The 7,713-nt window shown below is 33.8% G+C and overlaps 1 non-coding gene and 1 pseudogene across 1 annotated transcript; one reads left to right on the forward strand and one right to left on the reverse strand.

Moving 5' to 3' along the window:
• Nucleotides 1-1,234: 1,234 nt before the first annotated feature.
• On the reverse strand, nucleotides 1,235-1,386 carry LOC116477539 (small nucleolar RNA SNORA62/SNORA6 family). Its single transcript, XR_004250506.1, has one exon. It is a non-coding gene; the product is annotated as a small nucleolar RNA SNORA62/SNORA6 family (small nucleolar RNA).
• Nucleotides 1,387-3,292: 1,906 nt separating this feature from the next.
• Nucleotides 3,293-6,280, forward strand: LOC116476153 (olfactory receptor 51F1-like; annotated as a pseudogene).
• Nucleotides 6,281-7,713: the final 1,433 nt, after the last annotated feature.

Genomic DNA, 7,713 nt, shown 5'->3' on the forward strand with positions numbered 1-7,713 from the left:
TCTTTGGTAGAGTCCAAGAAGTAGAATTTCTGGATCATATGGTAAGTTTATGTTTCAACTTTTAAGAAACTGTCAATCTGTTCAAAGTGGCTGTATCATTTTACATGTCTGCAGCAATGTATTATGTGTCCAATTTCTCCACATGCTTATCAACACTTGGTATTTTTTTTCCTTCCTTCCTTCCTTCCCCTTTTTTCTTTTTTCTTTCTCTTTTTTCTGTTTCTAATTTATAGCCATTTTAGTGGGTGGATAATGGTATTTTATAGCAGTTTAAATTTTTATATCTTAATTTTAATTTTATTTTCCTAATTCTCATCTTTCGTGGGCTTGTTAGTCATTTTTATATATGTTTTGGTGATATGTGTATTCAAATATTTTGCCCATTTTTAATTGGATTGTTTGTCTCTTTATTGAGTTCTTTACATTTTTTGTATATGAGGTTTTTTATGCAAATATTTTCTCCCAGTCTGTTTTCTCTATTCTTATTTTCTTAATGGTGACTTTTAAATTGTACTTTTTTTGTTTGAAGTCTGATATTGATCTTTTTTTAATGGCTTACACTTTTAATATGGTATCTAATAATGTTTTGCCTAACCCAAGATCATAAAATCTTCCCTGATGTTTTTTTCTAGAAGTTTCTGATTTTTAGCTCTTACATTTAGGTCTGTAATCCATTTTGAGCTGGTTTTTTTAGGACAGTGCTTGCTAAGAATCCAAGTTATTTATTTTTCTCATAGTGATATTTAATTGTTCTAGCACCATTTATTGGAAAGTATATCCTTTCTCTCATTTAATTGTCTTGACACCTTTGTTACAAACCAATTGGCTATAATGTAAGCATTTAAATCTGGACTCTCCAATTTGTTCTATTAATCTGTATGACTGCCCTCATGCTATGTGTCTTAATTGCATTGGTTTAATATTAAGTTTTCAATCCTGGTAGTATAAGTACTCCAGGTTGTTTCTTCTATTTCAAAATTGTAAGTCTTTTGCATTTCCATATAAATTGTAGAATGAGTGTCAGTTTTTACAGAAAAAAAGACTTGTTGATATTACATTAAATTTATAGATCCATTAAGGGAAAACAGCCATGTCTATGCTATTGAGTCTTCTAATCCATTTACATGTGATGTCTCTCCACTTATTTAGATCTTTTAAAATATCTCTCAGCAAAGCTTTGTAGTCGTCAGTGTCTTAGTTTTTTTTTTTTTTTTGTAATTTTTTTTAACATTATACTTGCAGCGAGGATTATTGTCAAACTCTACTCATTAGGCCAAAGACTTTGTCATGTTACTGAAAAATTTGCCCCTCACATAGCATACTAGCTACACTTGCAGGTTTATCAGCCAGTTAGAGCACCAACTCCAAGCTCCAACAATGTGCAATCTCCATCTGTTTTCACATATTTTATTTTTTCAGCATCATGAATGGCATGTTTTATAAAGGAATTTTTTAACATTTTAATTTTTTTGTAAAACCGGCTTAGTTCCCATTTCTTTATAGGAAATCCATATTTTCTGCCTGAAAGCTTGTAATTAAAAAAAACTTATTTAAATCAAATATTTTATGCTTGTTCTTATCTTCCTGATTTTACCTTGAATACAATGAGCCCTTTCATCCTCAATACACTGGAGTCTTTCCTTTGGAACAGTCATTTTTATTGTATCTATTTTTGTTTACTGTACCTAAGACTATAGTTATTTGTATGTTGGTTTTTCATTTTGTGCCCTTCCCAAATATAATTTTCTCATTATTTTATTTTCACTGTATTTTTCTATGCATTATGAGACAATTTTTCAAATGCATTCTCCAAATTGAACTAAGCTAATTACTGTCCCTTGACTCTGTTTTTGATTATGTTAATGTGCACTTTAATTGTATTTTATTATTTTGACATTTTTCCAATGTGTTCTTTGTTTTTCCATAATGCTATATGATGCTATTACCTACATTACCTTAAGGATGTTTTCTTGCTAGTCCTGCAGAAGTTTTTACATTTGAGATACTGATAATCGAGTCATTGTGATGTGATAGGTAACATGCTACATGGTTTACAGACATTATTACATTTCTTCATATATGCTCATGCTCTGGATTTTCCAGATGTTGTTCCTTTATCAATGAAATATTTTAAAGATTCATGCTAGTACTTTTTTTCTTTATATACTCTCTAGTGCAAAACAAGATCTGTTCGGTTTTTTTTTTCTTAAAATCTATGTATGGGGCTTGCTCATGGTTGCTGTCCCAATAAGCATTATTATGTGGAATGCAGTTTCTGGTATAATTCCCAGTTTCTAGCAGCCTACAGATAACACTGAACCAACACTGTATATTTCTTTGTAGGCTTAAAATCACAGGGGAAATTGTAAACCTAAATTCCCAAAATGTGCTGTTTTATTTCACTCTCTTTTGTACATGGGCTAATACTAATTTCAAAATTCAATGTATCTCTACCAGTGCCACCCCTATACCATTATTTTTGGCTATTTTTCTTGAAATGAGATGTCTGATACAAGACTAAAGTCCTTGTTACTTTATAGTTAAGCATCCTATAAAAATAAATGCCTCATTCCCAACTTTTTATGTTGGTACAGACTCCACATTCCTTAGTATAGACTATGGAGATGTATTAAATGTGGGCTGATATTTTGACTTTATATCTATCCACATCCATCTCCATTTTCCTCAGTTCGGAGAAGTTAATCATTCCCAAATTTTCTGGATTTAGAATATCCATCAGTTTTAGTATCAGTGTTGCTTGTGTTTGTTTCTTTTTTTCTTTATTTGTGATGAAAATTTAATAAAAAGTCGGGAGAGACTCAGTGCCGATTAAAATCACTTTAAAATGCAAGTCTACTTTATATCTTAGAAAAAACTGATAGTGACATTGTGTGTGAACTAGAAAGAGTCCAATAAAAACAGAAATTAGTGATCAACCGATGAAAGGTGAAAGTATATGCAGATTTCTGAATTAGGCAATTTCATATATGAAGCTACCATAGATTTATAAATCTATAGATCTATAGAGCTACCATAAAGCTATTAATCAAAGTGGTGAAAATAGGATATACAAGTTGTGGTTCTGTGAAGAAGACTGAATTTAGATGCAATCATATTGTGTTTGAGCTTGCTTGGAGATATTTAAGATGGAAGGGTCAACGAGTTAGACATGTGGCTCTAATATTCAAGAGATTAGTCTGAGAAGAAGATAAAGCTTTAAAGTAGAAAAATGAATATATGAAATCCATTGTCCATGGAATGCCTACGTTGAAAGTATACAGAAATAGACAACATGTTTGGAGACATAGCCAAACTAATTTCCATCTACAGCTATAAGTAAGTACTAGTCAATTAGATGATAAAACTTGGGTAAAAATGGGCATACTTAATGAGAATAAACTTGGATGGTTTGTAAAAATAGTAGAAATCATAAAAAGTTAAAATTACATTTTGAGTAATACGTTCATTCTATAATAAATATATCATTTCCACAATGGATTAATTTGATTTATAGCATCCAATATTATCTTAAGTATTTACTATTTGCAAAAAAATAAGTTTCAGTAATCTAATTACATTTCATATAATGCATGGACAATCCTGAAATAAAATTGTTTCAAGTCTGAACCATACAAATTTTAAATAATCAGAAATCTTCAAATATAGGTATCTGTCCCACATTTGCTCTATTTATTAAGAAATAAATATTATTAACTGAAGAAGTATATGATAATTATCATCATTATTATTAGACAGTGTAGTATAGTTGTTAATAGCCCAGGCTCTAGCATCTTTTTGTTTCTCTGATTGATTTCCAATATCATATCTTTCAGTTTTTATGAACTTTGGCAATTTATCCAAACTTTCAAACTTCAGTTTATGCATCTGTTAAAAAAAAAAAAAAAATCTCCCTTTTAGGTTTGTCATAAGACTCAAATGAAATAGTCATGTAAAATAATTAGAGCAAAGTATGGAAATGGTCTTATCATTAACACAATATTATATACCTGAGTAATCCTATAAGAGAACAAAGATCAGATTAAAGACCAGGGCATACATATTACAAAAGAAGCTTACTATTTGCCTCACTGATTTTTATCACAACGGAAGCAGGTTTTATAATCATAAACAGGGCAGTATTTTAATGTTACAAACTAAGAAGAATATCAAGCTTCAGGTTCAAAGGAACTGAAACATCTCTCCCCTGTTAAACATATATAATGAGGCAAGATGAATGGGCATTACCTGGGGTGAATTCTTAGGTAAATGTAGTTACTGAAAAGAGATGTTTTCCTGCTTACTAAATGGAGTAAATGAAATTTGGTATCTAAGTTAATAATTCTAAACTTCCAAATCACAATTAGTCAATTATTTTTCTATACCAAGGCCTAATCACAGTTAAATAGAATATTTCAGGAAGAGCAAATAAAGGAAAATCAAGTGACAAATGCGTACTGAATATCTACTATGAGCAAGCAACTCCACTAAACAAGGATTAGCCCAAAATACCCCTTATTCTCATAATCCAGTTGAAGGATGAAAAATTTAATCAAAATGATGAGAGTACAAGAGAGTAAGTGGTAAACATCAAATAAATGTATTTAAATAAATGGAAGGTAAATTGAAATTAATTAAATATCTTAGTTCAGGGATTAATCTCCCAGACAAAATATTGAATGAAAGAAGCTAAACACAAACAGTATATAATACATGATTCTATTTATATAAAAATCAGTATAGGAAGAGATAATTATGGTAATAAAAGTCAGAATAATGGTTACTATTCGAGAGGACACTGATGAGGATGTGGCATTAAGAGGCCTTCTGGGATGCTGGCAATGTTCAATTAGTTGATCTTGGGCATGGTTACACAGGTACAGATGGATGTCAAACTTCCTTGAGCTGTACTCTAAAGTTTTATGCATTTTACTCAATGTATATTAAACTTCAACTAAAGTAATTTAAAAATTCTAAATTTAGGAAGTCAAGATCCTACAAGAGAATTCTGCTCCCAAAGGCCATACTGCCAATCTTCCATAATTCCACTTCCCCTACTTTCCTCTTGACGGGGATCCCTGGACTTGAATGGGCCAATATCTGGGTCTCCATCCCCATCTGCTGCCTCTATTTAACTGCCCTTTCTGGGAATATCCTGATCCTTTTTGTCATCCTCACTGAGCCAACCCTCCATGAGCCCATGTACTATTTCCTCTCCATGTTGTCCACCACTGACATTGGCTTATGCATCTCTACACTGGTGACAGTGCTGGAAATATTCTAGCTCAATGCTCGGGAGGTCAGCTTTAACACTTGTTTATCACAGATGTTCTTTTTTTTTTTTTTTTTTTTTTTTTTGAGAAGGAGTCTCACTCCACCCAGGCTGGAGTGCAGTGGCGCCATCTCGGCTCACTGCAGGCTCCGCCCCCTGGGGTTCACGCCATTCTCCTGCCTCAGCCTCCTGCGTAGCTGGGACTACAGGCGCCCGCCACCTTGCCTGGCTAATTTTTTTTTGTATTTTTAGTAGAGACGGGGTTTCACCGTGTTAGCCAGGATGGTCTCGATCTCCTGACCTCGTGATCCGCCCGCCTCGGCCTCCCAAAGTGCTGGGATTACAGGCGTGAGCCACCGCGCCCAGCCAGATGTTCTTCATTCACCTCTTCACTTTCATGGAATCTTCAGTGCTCCTGGCTATGGCCTTTGATCATTTTGTGGCCATTTCTAACCCTTTAAGATATGCTACCATTCTAACTCATGCAAGAATTGCACAGATTGGTTTGGCAGTCATTACCGGGGGGACTGTCATTTTGACACCACTAATCCTACTTCTTAAGCGACTGTCATTCTGCCGCAGCCACGTGCTCTGCCACTCCTACTGTTTCCACCCTGATATGATGAAACTCTCATGTTCAGACGCAAAGGTCAACAGTTCACTAGGATTAACTGCAATCATCTCTACTGCCGGAGTGGACTCCATCTTTATCTTGCTCTCCTATCTGCTGATCATTCGCTCAGTTCTCAGCATTGCATCCCCAGAGGAGAGGAAGAAGGCCTTCAGCACCTGCATTTCTCTTATCACTGCTGTTGGCATATTCTACATCCCTTTGATCAGCCTGTCCTTTGTTCACAGATTTGGAAAACATGCCCCACCCTGTGTGCCCACCCTCATTGCTAACGTATACTTGCTCATACCGTGATGAATCCCATCATCTACAGTGTGAAAACAAAGCAGATTCAGAAAGCTGTGCTCAAATTTGTATGTTCCAAGGGAATTCATATTTAACATGTACTACTCCTATAAAGGCTTATTTCAAAGTCTAGAAAATTTACCACAAATTGGAGTTATAAACCCATGCATGCAATTTTAGAGTTGAGTGAAACTAAATGCCATCCAATTCAAATGTCTCCACAATGTGATTATCATTACTAAGCAATCTCTTTTCTACCATCAAAATACTAATTGAGATTCTCACTATCTTAGTGACCTTGTTCCAATAGATGACTAACTGAATTAATGTTTCTGTGCTGTTTCTGCTCAACAATCACATGATTCACTTTGAGTTAAGATTCCAAATATCCAGCCCTAAGAACATGTTAAAAAGGAACAAATAAATATATATTTTATTTTTATTTCACATGCACCAACTAAATGAAGCAGCAAATCCTGTCCATGGTGATTCTCTCAACAATTTAGGCTTAAACTTTCTTTAAAGTTTCATTCACTTTTTTCTCTTTTCCCATACTCTTCAGTCTAAAAATGCCAGTCTGCTTACGACTTCTTCAAATGCATGCAGTTTTTTCATGGTGGACTTTACTGTTGACTCCACTTCAACTTTAACACCCGCTTCACCATGAAGTTCTACTTAGGTTTCAAGGCTCATTTAAATATCATCCTCATTAAATATTTTATGATTGCTCCAGTGATATTTGTTCTCTCCTTATAATTTTCCTTTCATATTGCTTTGTTCATATCAGTTTTGCCTTTATATGTGTGCACACCTGTGTGTGTTATATTATAGCTTTCACAAGACTGTACATTTCCTAAATAAAAAGTCTTGATTTTATTTGAAGTCTCTGTAATACTCAGCAGAACACCTTTCACATAGTAGATACTTATTCATAGTTGTTGAATTGAACTATACAGAAAAACCTATCAAATAATCTATCTAAACAATTCCAGTGATAACTCCTTTGATTCAATATTTGACATGTGTAACACAAGAAATTTCTCTTTCAACTGAGTAAAATTTTTCTGCCTATATTATCTGGTAATTCATCATAGTTCTAACTTTCCAAACTGCATAGTTGAATGGCTATTATGGAACTTTAGGTCTCAGAAAGTTGTCCTCGTTTGTTCCCACATTCAGTGAATCTGTATTTCTTGTCTATTCTTTTAAAAAAAATAGACTTAGGGGGCAAAGTTTTGTTACATGGATATATTGCATAGTGGTGAAGTCTGGGCTTTTAGTATAGGCGTCATCCAAATAGAGTACATTACACCCATTAAATCATTTCTCCTCCCATATCCCACTTCCACCCTCCTACCCTTCCCAGTTATCAATGTCTATTATTCCACTCTAAATGGCCATATGTGCACATTATTTATCCCCTACTTATAGGTGAGAACATGCAGTATTTTACTTTCTGTTTCTGAGTTATTTCATTTAAGATAATGTCCTCTAGTCCCATCAATGTTACTGCAAAAAACATCACTTC

The sequence above is a fragment of the Hylobates moloch genome, unplaced genomic scaffold (assembly GCF_009828535.3).
Source record: "Hylobates moloch isolate HMO894 unplaced genomic scaffold, HMol_V3 SCAFFOLD_11, whole genome shotgun sequence".
In the NCBI taxonomy this organism is placed as follows: Eukaryota; Metazoa; Chordata; class Mammalia; order Primates; family Hylobatidae; genus Hylobates; species Hylobates moloch.